Source organism: Cygnus atratus, chromosome Z (assembly GCF_013377495.2).
Source record: "Cygnus atratus isolate AKBS03 ecotype Queensland, Australia chromosome Z, CAtr_DNAZoo_HiC_assembly, whole genome shotgun sequence".
Classification (NCBI taxonomy): Eukaryota; Metazoa; Chordata; class Aves; order Anseriformes; family Anatidae; genus Cygnus; species Cygnus atratus.
In genome coordinates this window covers 60,130,150-60,151,547 of record NC_066396.1, presented here as the reverse complement: position 1 = coordinate 60,151,547, position 21,398 = coordinate 60,130,150, and the positions used below count along the sequence as shown (strand labels likewise).

General features: G+C 35.6%; 1 protein-coding gene across 1 annotated transcript in view; it reads left to right on the top strand.

The window, feature by feature from the left end:
* FBXL17 (F-box and leucine rich repeat protein 17) overlaps positions 1-21,398 on the top strand; it is a 317,887-nt gene that overhangs the window by 21,704 nt on the left and 274,785 nt on the right. The gene's annotated exons all lie outside the window — the stretch shown is intronic.

Sequence of the window (21,398 nt, the reverse complement as noted above, 5' to 3'; positions counted from 1 at the left end):
GAGATAGCTCAGAAGGTGACTTGTAGTACATTTTAAACTAATGCTATTCCAGACACATATGAACTTCTGCTTTTTGACATGACATTCCAGGAATAACAGTTTGGGAGATGTTTGTGTAGGAGAATGTTTAGTTCATTGAAATGTTTCTTTCATTGATACCAATATATTTTTCTACTGTAAAATGTAAATTTATATAAACTTAAAGATTTCAGGAAGTTGGGTTCTTGACTACAAATAAAACACTTATCTTTTCTTGAAATATGACACTTTCATATCAGGATGCGGTAGTGTGTCCGTACTAGTAGAAAGAAGTTGTTGTTGAGAGGTAATACAAGTATCTTTTGTCCTAATTATAGTAAGTGATCTCTGAAGTAATGGTTTTTTATGTTCAGAACCAGTTTCTACGAAATGATAGTAGTTCTACTAAATGATAGTAGAGCATTCGCTTTATTTATTCTTGCATGTAAGTAGAAGAACTTGTCTGCAGCTGAATTCTTAACTTTCAGCCTATTGTCAGGGCTGTAACCTTCGGTTTGAAAACTGCTGAAGTGGAACAAATAAGTTATATATGCTGTTTTCTAACAAACATTGTACACTAATTCATTTGATGTCTGGATTCAAATAGACAAATATACTAATGCCTAAGGCTGTTCATTTGAGAAATCTGAGTAGGGCTTCTATTTAAAAAACTAAAGTTAAAAATAAAAAATTAACCAAATCGTAAGAATTTGAGAAACAGGAGATAATGCCCAAAACAGGAATCTCAAAAAAGCTCACAAGTAGAAAAATTGTGTTGTTCCTAGTCCCCATCTCCCCTTGGTAACAAAACAAACTCTCCAGTCTGTCAGAAAAGGTCCTTGTAATATCTATTATGATACCTGGAGGGTGGGGGGGGGGGGGGGGAAAAAGAAAACTGAAAGGTCTGAGAAGCTTAAGAGGAAAGCTTGCTACTACAAAAATTAACTTGGAGAAAGGTAGGGAAATTCGAAATGTTACATATATTTCATTGAAAAAGGAAGAACCTGTGCATCTTCAAGGTTTGCATGAAAGGTTATGCAATTTCATGTGAATATAAATTGTACAGTATATATAAATAGCTACACATATGTATGATCACTGCAAAATATTTGGACAAGGTATTGATTTGACCATGTTTGTCTTACACTTGTTGTTGTTGAAGTCTGTATTCTCCATATAGCCTGAAATCTAACCCAAGCACTTTAACACTTAAAAGCTCTGTGGTTTTATTATCCAAAAAGTATTCTCTGTTGCAATGGAACACAGGAAGGATCTTCTTATTTTTAAGACAACCAGGAAAGATGTTCACTTAAGCTATATTTGCATACAAAGGTATTATTGGAAATGTAACTTGAATTTTTCGTTAAAAAAAAATATTCAGACTGTCGTTTAGCCTGGCTGGCAGCCAAACACCACACAGCCATTCGCTCACCCTTTCCCCTCCCTCTCTGGGATGGGGGAGAGAAATGGGAAAGTGAAGCCTGTGAGTTGAGATAAAGACAGTTTATTAAGACAGGAAAATAATAACAATAATAATAATAGTATTAATAATAATAATGTGTACGAAATAAGTGATGCACAATGCAGTTGCTCACCACCCGCTGACTGATGCCCAGCCTATCCCCGAGCAGCCGGCCCCCCACCCCGGCTAGCCACCCCTATATATTGTTCAGCATGACGTCAGATGGTATGGAATACCCCTTTGGCCAGTTTGGGTCAGCTGTCCTGGGTCTGTCCCCTCCCAGCTCCTGCTGCACCCCCAGCCTGCTCGCTAGCAGGACAGAGCGAGAAGCTGAAAAGTCCTTGGCTTGGTGTAAGCACTGCTCTACAACAATTAAAACATCAGCATGTTATCAGCGCTCTTCTCATCCTAATCCAAAACATAGCACCCTGCCAGCTACTAGGAGGAAAATTAACTCTGTCCTACCTGAAACCAGGACAAGACAACTCTCAAATGAATAGGATTTTTTTATTATTTCATCACTTCTGAATGTTTGTCAAGTAACTTACCAAAATTCACTCCTTGCACAATTTTTCGTGAACGTAGTTTTTAAATTAGTTTTATTTAAAGTTGCTGTCTAGTCTGAATTTTCAGAAAAAAAGATAAATATTTGGAAAACTTTGTTTAGCTTGTTCAGCTTTGTTCAAGTCCTGTCTGGTGCAGAATCTTAAAAAAAAAAAAAAAAAAAGTGTTGTTGAATGATTCCACTCGACAGCAGTCTGCTTCTACTTCTGCTGAAGACGACAGTCTTTCCACTTGCTTGGGGCAGGATATTTTCAAATCTTGCTGTTGTGGAGGTTTAATCTCTGAAATGGTGAAACAGTTAACTTGATGAAGCAAGCCAATCTGTATTTGTTATTGTAAACTAACATTTTAAACTAACATTAAACATTGTAAACTAACCTTTTATAATAAAATAAAGGTAAGAATTGTTTAATAATGTGTAGTTACCTTAAAAGGAAGTAATGGTTGATTGCAAATGCTAACCGACTGCTTGCTTTATTAATTTCTGTCGGTTGTTTTTGTTTTCAAGACTGCCTTCTAGAATAAAATCACTGTTAATATTTGCTGTGGCACATCTCATTTCCTGCTCTTATAGGTGGTTTGCAGATACAGCCTTGGTGTGTTTATTTAAAGTACATAGATTGTCAGTCTGCTTAGGAAGAAGAAATGTTTTTCCCTTTGTAAATAGCTTCCACTGCTTCCATGTAAATTCTATATATGAAGTCTGTATGTTTTGTTTTTTTCTTCTTTCTCCCTTTTTTTCAGAGGTGCTCAAAATCATGTGAATCTTATGGGCAATTTGTGCTAATTTTGAACTAGAGTGCATTACAGATGGTACACGATGGCTGGATTTTCATGTAGGCTTGTCTCAGGCTAATGGATTTTATACTTCAAAAATACATCTATCGAGAGGCAACCAGCAGCTAAATAATGCCTTTGTGAATGTTACTTTACAGTGAAATGTGGATCAGTGAACACTGTTCAGTTGCTTCATCTGTTGCTAAGTAACTCCATTATCAGACTGCTGAGCAGAAACACAGAGAGAAGAATTTATGTTCTGATCGTTTAATATAGTAGGCATTTCACAGAAAAATAGACCCCTTTCTTTTTTGAAATCCTCATTATGTAATGGTAATAGGTGAAAGCTGCAAATAATAAACAGATAGAAAGGATGTGTGAAGAGAAAGTTAAGTATCACAAGGCTTACAACACAAGGTTGTTTGCATAACTGTTTATGATTTATATCTCTTCAAAATATGTTTATTTTTCCTCTGTCCTTCGAATGGAATAGTAATTAAATGCAAAGCCTTCTTTCAGAAGCATACTGGCCATATTAGGAGCATAGTGAAAACAATTTAGATTTGCAGGCCTTTTGAAGCATGTTTGAAGTACGTTGAGTTGTCTTTCCTTATCTGTACCCAAAAAGTCTGATATAATCAAACTATCTCACAAATTCAGTGTAAAATGAAGGACGGATTATAACTTTGTCCAGACAAAGCTAGGGAACATCCTACGTTCTCGATTGATTTTTGTTGGACTTACTGTTTTGTGGTCTTGGCTGAAATTGAGAGAGATCTTTGATTTGATTTTTTGATATATCTTTGTTTTACTGTTCTCACACTGCTCATCCTGTTTTCCTCAAGCTTCTACCTTATTTTGGAACAGTGAGGCCTTGCACTGTCCACTTATCTACTTATTTCTTCTTATTATGACTGCACAACTACCTTGGAATACAGAAAATTAATTCTCTACTGCAAAAACACAACTTTGTTTCTCACAATTCCCCCCTCTTCTTTTCTTACTTCTATTGTTGTTTTTGCACCTCTTCACATACTGCACTCTTAAGTTTTTCCAACATTAAGGTGCAATATTCTTCTTTGGATGTCAGGGGGGGATGATAGATATATAATGCCATAATTATTACAATACCAGCAGATAGTTGTTTGAGCCAATTCTATTCAGGTCATCACAAAATTAATTTCTCTTAAAAGCTTTAAATCCCCAGGAAGTGTCATCCTGAGCTAGTCTATGTAGGATCTTGTTTTTTTTTCTTCCCAAATATTTTTGAGATCAGTCAAATTCATCCCATTTGATCTACATATATACAGCAACTAGTATTAATTACAGTGCGTGCTCCTCCTTATGAGGTTATTAATAAATCTAATACTATTCGATTCTAGAGTACTATTTTTGCAAACTTATCAAACTTATTTTCTAGTTCTTCAATTATAGTTGAGATACTTACAATAGTGTTTTCTCATTCACTGACCCCTAACCAAGGTAAAAACCACCTTGCAAAACTGTAAAATGCTAGAGAATTTTACTAAACGATTATCTGGAGTCCACTTAATTCTGCATGTGGTCTTAAGAGGCTTTGGCTTTGTGGGTCTTCAATAATAGTTACATTTGGAATTATTGCCTCCAGGGTGCAAGCTCCCTTCCATTCTAGGGGCAACAACTTCCTGGCTTTATTGCCACATAGCCAGTACCACTCCTTGCCGTTTGGGACAGGCCATCTGGTTACAGGATTCTCATGTATCTGGTGTACATTATGTATATTAACATTCCAATGGCTACCGTATTCAGTACAGTATGGATTCTTCCCTTTTTTCATGGATATTTCCACACCCAGTAATATTGCCCCCTGAGTTTTCTATCAATGTTGTTTAAAAGGCACCTTTGATAACACAGTATATTGTAGCCAGGATTATGTGTAGGGAACTCAACTTCAAAATCTGTTCCTTCCCAGGACTATGTATGATCTGTCATTTTTAGAAATCTAGAGAATCCAGACACAGTTGCTGCTGGAAATAGCAATCAGGGACAAGGCCTTTTTAGTCTTCCTAGGCATCTGGGTGCAAATCCAACAATTAGTTCGAGATAGAACTTGAGAGATGTTCTGGATTAATTGGAAATGTTGATTTTTTTTTTTTCCTCCATCCTATCACTAATTCATTGAGAATAGGTATTACTAAGATAAACTTAAAATAGAACATTTCTATGTATATATACACCCCTATAATAATTAAGAAAAACAATAAAAATCACAAACTAATAAGGAGATTAAACACCCCCCTTTCTCCCACTTCCAGGGAGTGTTCCCTGGAAACACTTAGATTCTGTGTAATTCTATCCCTTTTACTCATTAATTCATTAAGAATTCTTCTAAGGAGAAGTTAAAGGTTTACAATAGATAGACTTTTAAGGTTAAAACTGTTAAAACTTTGTTAATGCGGTCTCTCTGGTATCAGGGTTAACTGATGCTTTTACCCAGATATGAGTCTACCTTTTCTCAGCCATTCTTACTGTCGTTCCAGTAGTCAGGAGCACTTGGAACAGCCCGTCCACCTTCTGGAGCTTTTTCTGCATATCTGGTCAGGCTTTAATCACAAAATGAACTTTAAAGAGCCGTTGGGCTACCGGCTCCTCAGGATTCATCCCCAAGTACTTTCTAATTCTGACCCTGAGTCTCTCATAGGATTTCTGTGTTGTGGGCTGTTATTATCACAATTAGCTAAGCAGATATTTCTGCTCTGTTGGAATTACTCTCGGTCTGGGGGGCGTGTTAGTTCTTTCCCATTCTTGCATAGCTGCGTGCCGAATCATTCCCCTCCTAAACATTCTTCTCCAGGGAATAACATACTCCAGATTGACATTTCCACACCCCCCCCCCTCCCCCCCCGGAATACCAATTAGGCCTTAGAAATGGATTTGACTGTTCTGCTAGGCCCTCGGTTAAAGACTTCATTTCCTTCCTAAAACTCCTAACCTCTCTGCTGGTAAGGGGGGAGTGGCACTGGCCCCGCTTTGGCTCTGCACAAACTGGGACCCCTTTACCTCTGCTCCTGCTGCTCCACACTCCCTGACACAACTTCTCCAGGGACGGCATCAATTGCAGTCCCTGTCTCCCCTCCTGGAGCACCTGCCGCTGCCTCCAATGCAATATTAGGATTATAGGGAGCGTAACTTGATTCATCCTCCGAAAATGGAACCTTATTGTTTACATATAAATTTCAAGCCTGAATTTTCATCACACCCGTATTTTGGCCAAAATACTGAAGTTCCTTTTATTAGCTTTTTAGGCCAGACAATTACACAATATCAAACCATTTTTTAAAATTATATTTTTTAATCTTTGTCCCTAGTTTTTGGGTTGTTTTTCCAAATCCTTCTCATTCTCTCCAAAGGGCTATCTTTAGGCACAATCCCGGGGTCTCCAACCCCACCCTGCTGACTCTTGGAACCCTTAATCCCCAGCTCTTCCTGACGTGCTGCTGTGGACTTTACTACCCACAGGGTACCACACGCCTTCACCTAGGATTGGGACAGAGGTGGGGTGTACTGCTGAGCACCTCACTTCACTGTGCTCGGGATACCGTACACCTAAGGGCCCAAACCCCCGAGACTCTCTTTCGCTTGTCTCTCTTTCGCTTTGTCCCTCTCCAGCCGAGGGGACTTTGTTCGTCCCCTCGCGGGAGTACAGAACCTTGCAGATTGGGACTCCACACTCGCTTCACGCTATAAGTGCGTCTCATTCACACTCCACACAAGAGTCTCCCCGAACCCAACCCAAGGCAAGATACGGTAAAGTTTCCCTTACCTCTTACTAAGATTTTTTTCCTCTTTTTCCTCCTGTTCTTGTTTGGAAATCAATTCTTTTTTCTTATGAATCAGCTACGAACCATTTACTTAAGCGGTGTATCCTTTGTGCATGACAACAGTGCAAACATGTGGAGAGGAAAAAGTACTCTGCTTTGAGTTTAGTCCAGGCAAATTGCTTGAGGGGGAGAGTCAGACATATACACTACGTCATCTGGTAACGTGAACTACTGAAGTTTAGAGTATATAGAAATCTCTCTTTTCCACTGGTAAGTGAAAAAGGGGTTGGGAGAAAAATATCCTTTCTTAATGTGATTTACTTTCTCCCTCACCTATTTCATTTTTTTAACATATAATTGCTTCAAAATGTTGTTCTACTTAAAAGAAATTTTCTAAAAAGGATCATTTTACCATGCTTCTTTGCGAATACTTTCCCAAAATACTTTCTAACTAGATTATTTAATTGTTTTGAGGTTTTGAAAAGAACTGTAGTTGTTCCAGACTTTTCTATTATTATTATTAAAAGCTCATGTTCTCCCTCAAAGTTAGACATGGAACACACACAGGACTATTTACTTGCAAAACATACGAATACATATTGAATATGACACCAGTACTGAGTCTGGTCACTCTACTGTATATCATAGCTGCGGACAATGGTACTTCATCTTTTTATATATTAGAACTTTCTAAAGCAAAAATTTCATATGGATGAAATTGTTGGGAGTGTGCACTAATGATGAAGTCTTTAGAGTACTTTAGTTTGTCAACCATGCTACTGATGTACCAAAACCTACTACTGTACTGCAAAAATAATGTTCTATGCTTTAAAAACATATTCAATAACCAAAACTAAGCTGAGATATGGGAAAATACACTTTCATAAATGTTGAGACATCTGTTCAATATTAACAGCAGTCTTGAAAAGTTAATCTTTCAAGAAGCTTCCCTTTTGTTACATTCACTGCGTTTCTTTTTACAACAAAATAGAATAGTTTGATCATTTCTTCAGAAATCTAGGTGTTACAGCCCTATTTCTTGAACTGGATTTTTGCTTTTGTTCAGAACTGTTGTATTTTGACTTAGTTTTTCAAATCCTGTTCTTAAGGTAAAGCATTTGTGCTGAGCTTGATGTTAAAAGGAGGCAGAAAAAGTCAAGATATGTTCATATGCATAAATATGTATTTTCTGTAAAGGCACTTGAACAGGTGTCAGGTTTTTATATTTTATTTAAATATTTCTGTAAATAATTTGGCAATAAATACATTACTTCATATTCACCCTTAGGTGGCGGTATTGACTTTTTAGTGGTAACAGGTCTTGAAATCCTTGGTACAGTGAATTACCAACACACAGTGCATAACTTCTGAGTATTGTACTGCTATTAAATATCCTGTTTTCTCTTCGACTCATCTGTCAGGATCACTAAGTTGTTCTTATGCGTCTTCAGAATGTTAGCAACAGGTTTTATAATAAAGCTTATTCAACTAAACAGTATTCAACTTTTGCGGTACAGTTATGCACTGTGCTTATGGAAGTACTTCAGAAAGTTTGCTATGTGTAGTTCATTAAATACTAGTAAAGAGGAGGGAAAGAACTGGGTAGAATTTGGGGATATTGTGGGATGTTTTATGTTTTGTTTGTTTTTTAAATAGAATGAGAGCTAAGAATATAGGATGGAAATGCATGTATCTATGCTGGATATACTGAGTATAAGTTGAATGAATCAAAACTGCTGCTGGCTATCCTGAGTGAAACCCTAGAGAAAACCAACTCCATGATTTGCTTTTTACCTGTTGCTAGGTAAGAACACCTTCTGCAGTGATAATGCTGTTTTGAACTTGTCCCTTCTTAAAGGCCAAGGTCTTCTGGGGATGCATATTCAAGAATACATGCCAGAAAACTTCTGGCCAACTACTGACTGTCTTTAGAAAATAAATCCTTTGTTTTCCTTTTTGAAAACAAAGAGTACTGAATCTAATTAATTATATTACTTTTGTGCACTTTTGTCTAATATTGTTTTACTATGTAGGGCATTCATTTTATTTTTAATAACGTAAAACAAAAATGCACTGAGTGTTTCACTCAAGTTATTTTTCAAGGGTATGTGTCAGAGAGGCAAACCAATTCTGTTTAAACCATTAATGTCAGGTATATTCGGAGCCCTTTAAAGTAATAATTTTCAAATTAGTGCATAAAACTGTATTTGGGGTTAAAATGCAGCATGTCCTCTTAAGTTATAGTGAAAGTATTTTTCTTGTATTGTTCTACAGATATCTTATTGCTGCAGAAGGAGATTTTACTCAAGTGTTGCAAGCTGTTGTGCTTTGTTTTGTTTGTTTTGTTTTGTTCATTATTTTAACCTTCCTTAATGTTTCTGTCCTTTTGTATGGTTTCCTCCTTAAAATATGTCTTCAATAGGCAAACCTTGTAAATAGGCAGGTGAAAGAAATTTTTACTTAAGATGAATTCAGTGTTTGTGAAACTCTTCAGACTGACAGCATTGGAAACGGAAGTCTTCTTTGTGTCCACTAAACAGGTACAGCGTGAGCAGCAGCAGTGCAAGCTTCACCACACTGCCCCACCAAAGCGCTGCAAACCCTGACCTAGAGAGAGACCTCTGTAGCAAGGGTTAAGAGGCTTGTTCAGTCTCCATGCTCACTCAGTCTTTACTGTGGCTGCCAACGAGAGTACTCATTTGTGATAGTGGATAGATAGCCACATCACAAAAGCACCCGGAACTGGACTGAAGGCACCAACTTATTTCATAAAAACTGCAGAGGATCTGTCAAATGTTTAACTTCAGTTACTGCAGACCTGAGCCACTGGTAGAAGTGAACGGCTCCATGTCCGATTGCCAATTCCCTGAGTTTAGTCTTTCTCTAAATACTAGTGCAGCTTCTCTATACTATACTATGCAGAAACTGAATGTGTACAGACTGTAATTTTGTGTAAAGTTAGTTGTGTACAATTTTCGAATGCTTGACTGTACATATAAACACCATGGCTTAATGTCAGCTATATGATTTCATTATTTTGTGCCTTTTTCTTTTGTCTATATAAAAAAAATAAAAAAAAGAAAAGCAAACAAAACAGAAAAAAACAAGTAATACAATTAATGAGCTTTCTGATAAATTACTGGATGTTGTGAGTTGACTTGTCATGTATGAGTGTGTGTGTATATATATTTAAAAGCAACAAAATTTCAATTGTAATATGTATTGTTGTATTACTTACGTTTTCAGACCTCTCTGGTTAGGTTATGTGTGGTAGATTAAAAACAGCAGTTAAAAAAAATAAACGGTGAACTTCTACTTTGATATGAAATTAGGTATTATATCGCTGATAGTTCTTCAGGCTTTAATTTGTATTACTACTTGTGATAGACGTTTCACATATGTATAAAAAATGTGGATTTTTTTTTTTAGATTAACTGTAGATTAACATGACAAACACTGAGGGTTTGAATAAAATAAGAACTTAAAAGTGCCTAATGCAGAACTTTTTTCTATAGTTTGGTCAACATTTCAGTATAAGATGAATAATCATTTGATACTTGCAGATGATATATTTGCATATCATTTTAGGGTTAAATATATCTATTTATACATTTAAGTGGTATCAGCTAATGCCTGTACAATAATGACTAACATGTTAGGGAACGTGAACATCAAATTTCCAATGTACTGTAGTGAGTAATGTTTTCAACATATAAGATTCAGGTACTAAAAATACAACCATAATGGATGGAGGTAATGTGAAAAAGCAAAGAGCAAATTGCATCAAGGTGGGGGTTTTAAATATCAGTGATTTTTATGCTCTCTCTATAGTTATTGAGAGAGTCATTGTATAAAGTAATTTAAATACTTACCAAAGACAATGCCAGTACTGAGTAGCATTTGTAGGGTATTTCTGTATTTCCAGAGCATGCAAGTTTTTTTTTAATTATTAAGCACTCTACCAAACTGGAAATAGAAACTGAAAATGTAATTAGTAGTCAGATCATAAGATGCATAAACAGTTTCTTTATTGTTGTGGTGTTCTGTTTAATTTGACCTGTTAGCATTTTATGTAAAAAGAATGAATGCAAGTAAAAGCAAATTAATAGAAAATTGCAATAGCACTTGACTTCAAAAAAGGCTTTTACTGAAGCAATAAAACCTCTGCAGTAATACGTAACTGCTATACCAAAAAAGATGTATGTAAAATTATATTTTTCTTGGATTCCAGTAATTAATAGATTTTACAATCTAATCTGGTTACTAAAGTGATAAATTTTTACTGAACTAAGCAAAATGTTTAATTTTCATTAGGTGGAGTAGATATATATAAATTTTAATGGATGTAATAGATCTTGAATTCAACTGGATTAGGCACTTTTTTGTTTATTTTGCTGCTTTTTGTTTTTGAATACATTATTTAAACCTTAAATTTGATTTAAAAATTTGTGACCAGGGATTGGTAGCTGGATATGGAGCCTTTTTGATTGCTTGATTGCGCTTAATTGCCATTTGAGTCCAGTAATCAAGAATTAATATACTACTTTAATAACAAAGAGAATTATGTGACACTAGACTGAAGAACTTTTTCACCAAAATGCATGTTTTAATAGATCGTGTGTGTGCTGTTAGATATTAAAGACACCTAAACTGAGTTGTAACATAACTCTTTAATTTCTGTATTTCTATTTTTTTTTTTTTTTTTTTTTGCTTTTGCTTTGGCAGGGCTGAGGCGAGAGGTGGCTGTGGTTTTATTTTTCAATCCAGCAATATCTTGTGGCAGAAGGGAACACTTGCAAACTCCAGATGAATGACTTGTAGTTCTTCATTTGTTAAGTTTGTATCTTGACCCATGTTTTAGTTGGTAGAAATCTTCAGCCATTCACTTGAGGTTAAGTAATAAATCAAAACCAGTAATATTGCTTCCAGTGAGTTGTGATGCTTCTTGCTGAAAGAGATAGCAAGTATGATGCTGTGAAGCAAGTTTTTAAAACTGTCAGTATCATTATTTAAAAATGCTGGTAATTTGCATCCATCAAAGCTAATACAAATATGCCTTTATATGTATGGGACAAAGACAAGATTACTTACAAATAATGAATGGCAGACAAGAATCTTTGTTTATATCAAATAACAGCAAATTCCAGTTGAACTATTTATCCTCATGAAGCTAGAAAAAGAAACATGTTGAATTTCTGAAGCTGGATGCAAACATTCTTTCTCCAATGAACTTGACTGTAACTGTACATAGCTTAAATTACGAGAGATCAAACCTCACGTTTTTAGTGGAGGAAGCTCTACAGATGCCTATATTTCCTCTCCTCATGCTGGCCGGTGTAGCCAGTATCTGGGAAAAAATATATTCCTTCTTGGATATCTTGAGGTGCTCTTCCAGGTAGTTGTGTTCACCAGAACATTCCATTGTTGGCATGAATCTACAGATCAAATTGAATGGGCATGGAGAATGAACTGCTGAAACTGTCCTAAATACTGTCTTTTTCAAGACAGTCTTTTTCAAAACAGTATTTACTGTTTTATTTGAGTTTTTGAACTGCAGCATCAGTGCCCCAGATGTGTTTTTTTTTTTTTTTTGTATTTGCAATAAAAAAGCCAACAGCTTTTTCTTGTGGAATTACTATCCATATCTATACTTTGTTTTGGTGTTCCACTTCTACACACTTGTGTCATTCTAGAAATGTCAGTCTTTATTACTTATTATTAATACTGTTATTACTGTTAAAATTTGTTATTGTCTCTCAGCTGTTATTCTTCTAGTCCAGACTGCTAATGCATAAGAAACTGCTCTCATCTGGGATTTAGACATAGGTGCTGTTTTACTTACTGTATCTAGTCTTGAACAACCTGTTCTGGCTTTAAGAGCTATGGGCAGCCTTGCCCCAGTGGTTTTCCCAGATTCCTTAGCTTAGTGCTACCCTCTGTTCCCCCCCTTCTGTTTTGTATCTTAGCACCACCACTACCACTGTCAATATCCATTTTGAAGTTCCATCATGCCTGTTCTGCATGAAGGTTTCCTAAAGATTGTCTTGCTGGCGTGGTCTTCAGTCACCAACTTGTTCTTGTTGTCCAGTCTCCTTGCACTGTTGTGTCCAAATACTTTTTTTTTTTTTTTGGTCTATGTAGAGTTTATAGCTTCTTCTGACATTGTGCGGAAGTTACTGTTTTGTAAAAATACGGAATTATTTTTAAAATGCTAAGTTTTTTGAGAGTTTGGGAAGTAGATATCTGTCTTTCAGGGAGGTTAACTCATGAGTGTGTGCTCATGAGTTGGACTTGATGATCCAATTCTGTGCTTCTAAACTGGCAATAGGAATGATTTTGTGAGAAAGATTGTGCTGGTCTTCCATCTCCTACCAGTTTGGTTAACTTACAAGAATGGAGTAAGACTGTTTTCTGTATAAACTGTGAAAATGTAAGTTTAAAAAAAAATCTAGGTTACAAAATTATAATGAAAAAATGTAAACAGTGAATGACAAATGTATATTTATTTTTAAAATGTTTTTCTGCTTAGGCGTAGAGAAAATGTCTGAGCTGTGTATAATCTGATCTGGAACACAGTAATGGCATTTTGAAGGATAAACAAAAATGGTTGCTACTGTTAATATTATCTAACTAGTATTTAAATATCATAACAGTACTGGTATTTGGAGGGCTAATTTAGACAAGAAATAAGAATAAGTTTGTTTCTTTTAGGTTTCAGAGTGCTTAACTGAGAATGAATCAAATACATAGAAATAAACGCTCTGAAATGAATTTGCCTTGCTGGTAAGGGCTTAAAATAAAAGGCTTGTGTCACTTGATACTCATACAGCTCTGGAGAGCTGAATGCTGTGTAGGGTGGGAAAGCATCTGTGAGCTCTCCAGCTACTTGCCTGCCATCTGCGAAAACCAATCATGAGCTGTGGGCTAAGTTATGCAAAAAGGGGTATATCTATCCAGCAGCTTGCTGTTGTTGCAAGGAGCCAGTGGCAGAAAGCTCGCTGCTTTCTTCCCATCTCTGCCCTGTTCTTCTGACTTGGGTGATCTCAGCATACAGGGTGGGGGGACTTAGAAATGACTCCTGCTGAGCTGTGGAGATGAGCTTGCTGCACAATGAGTTTAAGAAGGTAATAGGTATGCCCAGCAGCAAAGCTGATGCAAGGGCATGAGCATCCATGAGGGTAAGCAGGTACAGGCAGCTGTGAACTTGTAAGGGAGCTTTACTGTTTCATTAAACACCATTGTCAATACTGAAAACTTCCCCACATGAAAAAAATAACTGCATATAAGTCTTTGAAATGACAGTGTAGTTCTCATTGTTTGAAAATGTGAATTTCTAAAATGAAATAACATTTGGGAATTTCTGTATTAGGCATTTCTGAAGAAAGTCTTAAGAAGTACTTCAGAAATTTCTATTTTTTTTAGGTTTCAGAACAGCTACACGTGGTACTGTTTTTGTCTGGTTTTAGGACTACCTATTGCATCTCAGAACATCTTACAAAATTTCTTGTTCCTATAAAAGTTATTCTTGTGTTAATGTCTTTTTTTTTTTTTTAACATGGCTTAAGTACTGTAGAGCCTGAAAAGCATTGCACTGTACTTATTGCACATAGGTGATATGTTCTCCAGATTTTGGTAACAAACTTCCCGTAACAAATGAGTATTGCAGTACATATAAATGAGATAGAAGCTGTATGCCTGGGGACTAAAATTGAAACAAAATTATTTGTTGTTACAAGTCTGACACTAGGTACTTCTTTCTGAGTATTAAAAAAATTATATTAATGGAATGTAGACTTGACTGTGTAATTCTTGTGGAGGTGTAAGCCTGACCTGCGATACTATTAAATAAAGATGATTTTTTTTTTTCAATACATACATGTCATAGATGTTCTTTCACTTTTGTTTTTTCTACCATAGGAGTTTTATCTCTCTTGGGAAAGGTGTTGCGGATAGTCTATTACAGAAGGGTTGCTATAGCTGACCGTTTTTTTTTTTTTTTCCTGTTGTGATACTAGTGCTCAGTGAAATGATGTAAAACTCACGAGACTCCAGTGGTTGTAGAGATAGGTGTCTGTTTTTTCTTACTGGAAGAGAATAAATCTGAGCAGTGGATTTTAAACTCGAATGATGATGCTTTCATACTTACGCTATTATACACACCGAAAACAATGAACATGATCATGCTTTGAGGGAAGTAATTTTTTTAGCACAAGGTAACGGTGTTCTTGTTATTATATGTTAGGGCTGAGATGTCCTGTGAAGGTCTCTACACCCTCCATTTTCTTCATCTGTGGTGTGGGTGGAGTTACCAGGAAATTCAAACCCTTTGACTATGAAAGTAATTCCAGTATTTTTGTTGCAGGAATATTTCAGATAACATGGCAGTAGCTTACTTGTTTCTTCCATGCAGGTAGCAGTTTAGCTGCATTATTGCATGCACCCAGTAAGAGACTGGGTAACAACATACTTGTGTAGGTAATTGTTTTCCTCTGCTGTAAAGGTATCTCTACTTGGACTGAAAAGAATTACATTAACAAGGAGCATCCTGTATTGGCATGGCAAAATACTGGTATTTTAGTATGTTTTCAAATTGCTGTCTTTACCCTGAAGTAGCCATTCACATAGCGGTAGTTTGGAAAGTAGGAACAGCTCTGATGTGTCAGTGATCTACTGTCTACTGTGTAGAACTTACTTCCCTAAAATAAAATTTGGTTGAGGTAATGCAGAAAGTAGCGATGTTAATAGCTTTTTTTAAAAATTATTTTTACAGTAACTTGGGTCTAGCAATTTGCTATGATCCTATGAAGATAGTACAGTTTGTTCATCAAATTAGACTCAAGTAGAAGATTAAGAACAGGAGCATGAAGTTTTGTTGTTTGTTTGATTCCAAGAGTATTTTTAAGCAAGTGTTATAATGAGAAATAACATCTAGATACCAGTTTGAGCATTTTATCAATTCTAGGCTCCTTACCTAGTAACACAAAAATATAAAACATGGTATCGTGAGAAACTAATTTCACTATTTGTGAGATGTGGATATTTTGATGTCTGCAGAACTATTTCCACTTATTGTTTAGTACTGTCCTTGAACTGGTTTGAAGATAAATGAGGTGATATAAGCAACAAAGCATATTAGAGATACCATATGTATATTATCAACCGTTAAATTCGGTGTAGGTGGTGATGTAAGCATTTGGTGATCTGAATTGGTTGTGGTTGGTTCAGATGCTACTGTCAGTACAGAAATTATTGTAGTGTACTGCATGTATAAATGCTTGCCATTTTTAGCATATTATTTGAAGAACAAGAATTCAAATATCTCATTCTATAATGTGTTTATATTTTTCAAGAAATTTGCCAATAAAAATGTATTTCTGTCCAATAGTTCGAAAAGAAATTTTAATAGATTACTCCTGAATTAAGCATGCTTTACCTCTTTCTACTGTCTACTGCCAGCATTTTTAGGAAACACTGCTTTGAAAGAAGATAAATTTAGATTCATAAATAGAAGGCAAAAGTCAGATCAAAGTTTTAGATACCTTGGCTGAAGTCTTTGTGCCCAAAGTAAATCGTTCCTTTTATCTGGTACCTCTGTTAATGATGTCATTATTTATGCTGGAATCATTGGTATGCTGTGACTGTGTTTGCTAGGGTAATTGACTTCTGCAATAGTTACAGTTCATCACAGGAGAGTACAATTCTCTTCCATCTGTTTAATTCTTCAGGAATGTTTGTTTCTGACAAATTTTGCTATCTTAAAAGTAACATTCAATTTCTCTTAATTTATAAAAGTGAAATCAGATTTATTTATTATTTTGAGATAAACACAACAAATTATTTTCTCTGCTGAACTACACGGAGAAGGGAAATGGCCACTTAATTATTGCTGCTGTTATTACTTGTTAACATGTTTGTAGTTGCCTTCAGAAGATGTATGCTTATGGTTTTGCTTAATTTAAACTTGTCATCCACAAAAGTTAGGTAGATCTGTGAAAGAAGTAACTACTAGTCTCTTACACATCATAAATCTGTGTTTTTGTAAAAACAGCTGTTGATTTTGAAATGCATGTTATTGAAGAACTATCAATTCATTTAATATTTCCATCTCTGCTTTTTTATTAGCTGCATAAATACAACACAGTTTTGCTTTTAAGACTAAATTTTCAGTTGCTTATAACTTTCCCTCCTTTGGAAAGACATTACCCTGCAATCTAGAGAGCATGTGTTTCTAAGCCAAACGCTCTGCTTAGAAAAGTTTGTTTCCACAAAAAAGTAGGAAATATGTTTTAATCTCTGTATGTGAATGGGGAAAATTATGCTTGTCCACCCTTAATTGGTACAGAAAAACTGAATTTTAGGATGGAAAGCCACCACAATATAAAGTATGCACTTTTGCTTTTTTATTATCCTCTTAAAAATATAGCTTGCCTGTGTTCAAAGCAAGGATTGCAAAGAAACTAGCATTTTTATTTTCTGCCTATGTTAAAAGCCCTTCAGAAAGGGCTACATATACAAATATATGTATAGCAACATGGCATGGCATGGCACCATAGGAACGTTTTCTGTCTGGGGGCTGAAAAGTTTAGGTAAGACTGCCTGAAATTGCTCTGCCTAGATGCTAGGGGCTGCTGCAAGTAAGGATCAGGCAAAAGCCAATATATTTATTAATTTATTTTATTTTTTTCCCATATGTATGTTATTCCTTGGTGGCTGGAAACTGAGAGTCTTTCATCTAGCAAATGCATGCAACAGTTTGAAAAGAGTTCCCACATTTCTTCCAGAGGCTTTCCATCCCCACAGGGATGGAAATTAGTGTAGCTAGTGTGCTCATGAACTAAGACACATGCTATAACATAAAACTTCTTTCTTTGGCTGCTTTAAGTAAGATGCAAAGGTTTTGCGTTGGAACAGTAGGGAACAGTTAAGAGTACAGTTGCTTGGTGATGAGTTTTGTTTGTTTGTTTTCTTTTTGTTTTGTTTTTGATCAGTTGGAGAATATAGCTCAGGGATTAAACAGAGTAAGAAAAATTCTGGAAAGCCTTACTGGTCAAATCCTCAAGATGAGTAAACTACACATGCTTTCCCAGAAGTCATATGTTCTGTAATATTGAAAAGTTGCTTTATAAAGGGATGCTCTACACTTCATTCTTACTTTTTTTTTTTCTATAGTTTCCCCTAACGTTGAGGCTAGGCATCATCAGAGGATAGGTTTACAAGATTGCTTCTTGTAAGTGATGGTGCTACCCAAGCATATCCAGTCAGATAGCCTATTCTGACTTTTCTCTGATGTAGAAGATGAGGACTAGTGGTCAACCCTCTCCTAAAACCAACTACCTCCCCCCCCCCCCCCCTTTTCAGGATATTTTTCAAAGTTATTGTTACTAGTATTACTTCTGGGAATAAATGTAAGATATTTTGATCACAGAGCATTACTACTTCCTACTATTTTATTTTTTATTTTTTAATAACCAAATTAATGTAATGGTGTGGAATAGAAGGTATAGGTCATAAGCCTCAGACTAGCTTTGGAAAATTTGTTCTTGGAACATTGTCTTTGGTGTATAGCTGCCTCAAAGGAAAAAAAAAAAAAAAAAAAAAGGAAATCATGTCTTAAAAGTAATCCACTGATAGGAATTGTGAATAAGAATTTGGGATTCATCTGAACAAGTGACACCCCAGCCAGGTATATGGTGCAATGTGAAATACTAAGTCTCTGCTGGGCTGGGTCTATTTATGTCATAAGTAGACTTCTACCCTCTAGATTGCAGGTATAAATTGACAAATACATTTTCGCATTTTGTCCTATGTTACCATGTGTATTTTATGAGCATTTACCCACAGACTTCAGTTGTACAAAACTGTCTTTAGAACAGACAAATGGGTTAAGCAGAGTAAAAGCTAGGAACTGTCTACTAGATAAGTACCCATTCAGTGATGGTGCCTCATAACTTTTGGAACTTTTAATTTAGTTTACATGTGGTCTGATGGCTTAATGAAGTTCCATTTATTACACTAACTCTTTACTTTTTATCAACTGCACTAAAAATTTATATCAGTCAGTTTTTAAACTATTTCCGTATGAATTTATGAAACAGCAAGTGCCAGAACCAGTTGTTAGCCTGATATGTAAATTACACAGATACTGAAGCCTTAAACCACCCACAACCCAGTAGCTGCTATTTGTACAGTCCTTGAATTACTCTCGGAATTGAAAGCATTTTGTCATGCAATATTAGTATGTTATTGCTTGTTTTCCCCTTCTAAACACAATCTTATATTATGTAAATTATTTCAGTATCAATTTATAAAATGTTTAGATATTTTTATTTTAAAAATTGCTTAGCCGAAGTAAATTGTATGCATTTATATAGGATGAAGAATTCTGCTCTGTCAGAATTGTGGTGTGGGTTTTTCATTTTTTAAAAGCCCCAACACTTAATAATATTAGGTGAATTTGATTAGTCATTGACAGCTTTTTTCTATACAGTGCAAAAATTATATGCATATTATATATATATATTCTTGTATATACCTATATATACAAAAAATGTTTATTGAAAGTTGTTATTTCTCTCAAAACAAATTTTGATTTCTATTGTCCTGTAAACTATTTGAAGGAGGCTAATTCCTTTTCAAATTCAAATAGTAGGTCACAATTATGATGCAACACCATAATTTCCCCATTGTTGTTATTCAGTGAAACTGTGATCCTTTTAAGTTGACTGAAGTGATATTTTTTCCCCTCAAGCATTCCTTCTGTTGAGCACTTTTCTCTTTGCCTCGCATACTTTCACAGTTTTTCTGTTTTCAGTTATTGACACCAAGTTTGTTGAAGGTCAATTTGCCTAGTATTAAATCAATAGATTTTATGCCATTAGGAAGTCTTGCCCTCTACCCAGTACAAAAAATAAAATTTTGAAAGCATTTTTCTTATTCTTAAAAGCATGTTTCTTATTCAGAACAGGAGTGTTAAGACTTCTATGAAGAGAAACGGTAAACTGCTAGGTAAAATCCCTAAGTTAAGAGCACCTAGCTGAAGGTTGGATCTGTTCCACTTTGTACAAAATAATTATTCTCTAGGATTTGAAATGTAAAGGACAAGCTGGTGTTTTGTTTTGGTGGTGGTGGTGGTGGTTTCTGCCACAACAGTGGTAGTAGGTGCAAACATACTCTGTGCAGCACTGTTACTGAGTGCAAGCCATTAGTACAGCACTGGATTGCGTGTAAGGCAGGCTCAGACTTGGCATTCTGCTGAACTTGTTCCGATGACTTGCATTTACTGTGATGGTAAAGACCTACCTGAAATACAACCTGAATTGATAGGACTTTATGCTCAGTCATTGTAAGCACATCTGTGTTCAGGCTGCAATCTGTATGCTGTTCTTTATCTTGTTTGACAGGGAAAAAGTGTCTCTTCATCTTGCACTTGGTTATCTATTTCCATGAAAGTTTCAATGAACTTTTCAGCTAACTGTTCATTGAAAGTATCAAACAGCCTCTGAATGCCTGCTATCTTCCTAAAAGTACTGCCTTGATTATCTTTCAAGATTGTTAAATTTAGGTTTGTGGGTTTTTTTCATTGTCTGAGGGGGTTTGTTTTTTTTTCATTTCAGAATGGTTTAAGTATTTGTCTATGTTTGGCTACGTTTGAAGTTTCACATAGGTAGCCATATAGAAAGATGGCTCATCAGTTTGATTCATAGGTGTTTTGTTATATTTTGTTCTGATAAGCCAAGAAGTACTGCAGATGCTTAGATGCTTTTTTTCTTTCCTTGGACCTTGCAAATCTTTTTATCCTCTTTATGATTTTCTGATAAAACCTGTAACTTCATATTTTTATTCAAACCAGAGAGACCTATCAGCTGTTCTAGTTTAATTCTCACAGTTTTGTGTAGTTTCTTCCTGTTACTCTGTTCTGAAGACCTATTTTGTATCCAACATTGGTTCCATTGTATTTTTCCAATAACCTCCTTTAAAAAAAAAAAAGTTTGCTACAAAGGTGATGTGGGGATTGACAGTGGCATACAGGTTTAAATTATTAGGCAAAATGTGACTTTTATTTGAAAATAATGATTTTTTTTCAAGAAACCATGGTTGTATTAAAACTCATGAGAATCAACATGTTTCTTATTTTTTGTTAAGGTAACCATCTCTGTTACATACAGCCATATGATCACAGTGCTTTAGCATGCTGAATTAGTTCCTTGCAGAGTTAGGCAAAGCCATCTCTTGTTGTATCTTTGGTTACCTGTTACGTTTTTATCTGATCTTGGATATACTTCAGTACTCAGTAAATTGTGATGATGTGAATATACTGGCCTGTGGTGTCTTGGTGGAAAAGGACTGGCAGATTGAGCAGATACATCATTTTCTCTGCATTCTTTCACTTCATTTCTGAATTGTTCTGGGATGCGAGTGGGGAGGTCAGCATGTGGGATGGTGCTCCACTGATTGATGCGCATGATTATCTTCCAATATGAAGTTCACCAGGCCTTGACAGACACTGTTCTAGCTCTTCAAACATGATCTAGTTAGATTATGGTCAGATCACTATTTTTGAGTGGAAATAAAGGGGAAAATTGGTAAAATTTTCAAGAGAACTTAATTACAAGTTGAATAGTCACTGGAGAGACTGGTTCTGAATCATTTAAGTGTTAATTAGACCTTAAGCTCTTTAGAAAGTCTGATTTAGAAATCAGTTCAAGTTCAAGTTTAGGTCTTCAGGAAATTACTTCCAAAGACTTTTAGTGTGCTCAGTTCTTACTAAAGTATATTTT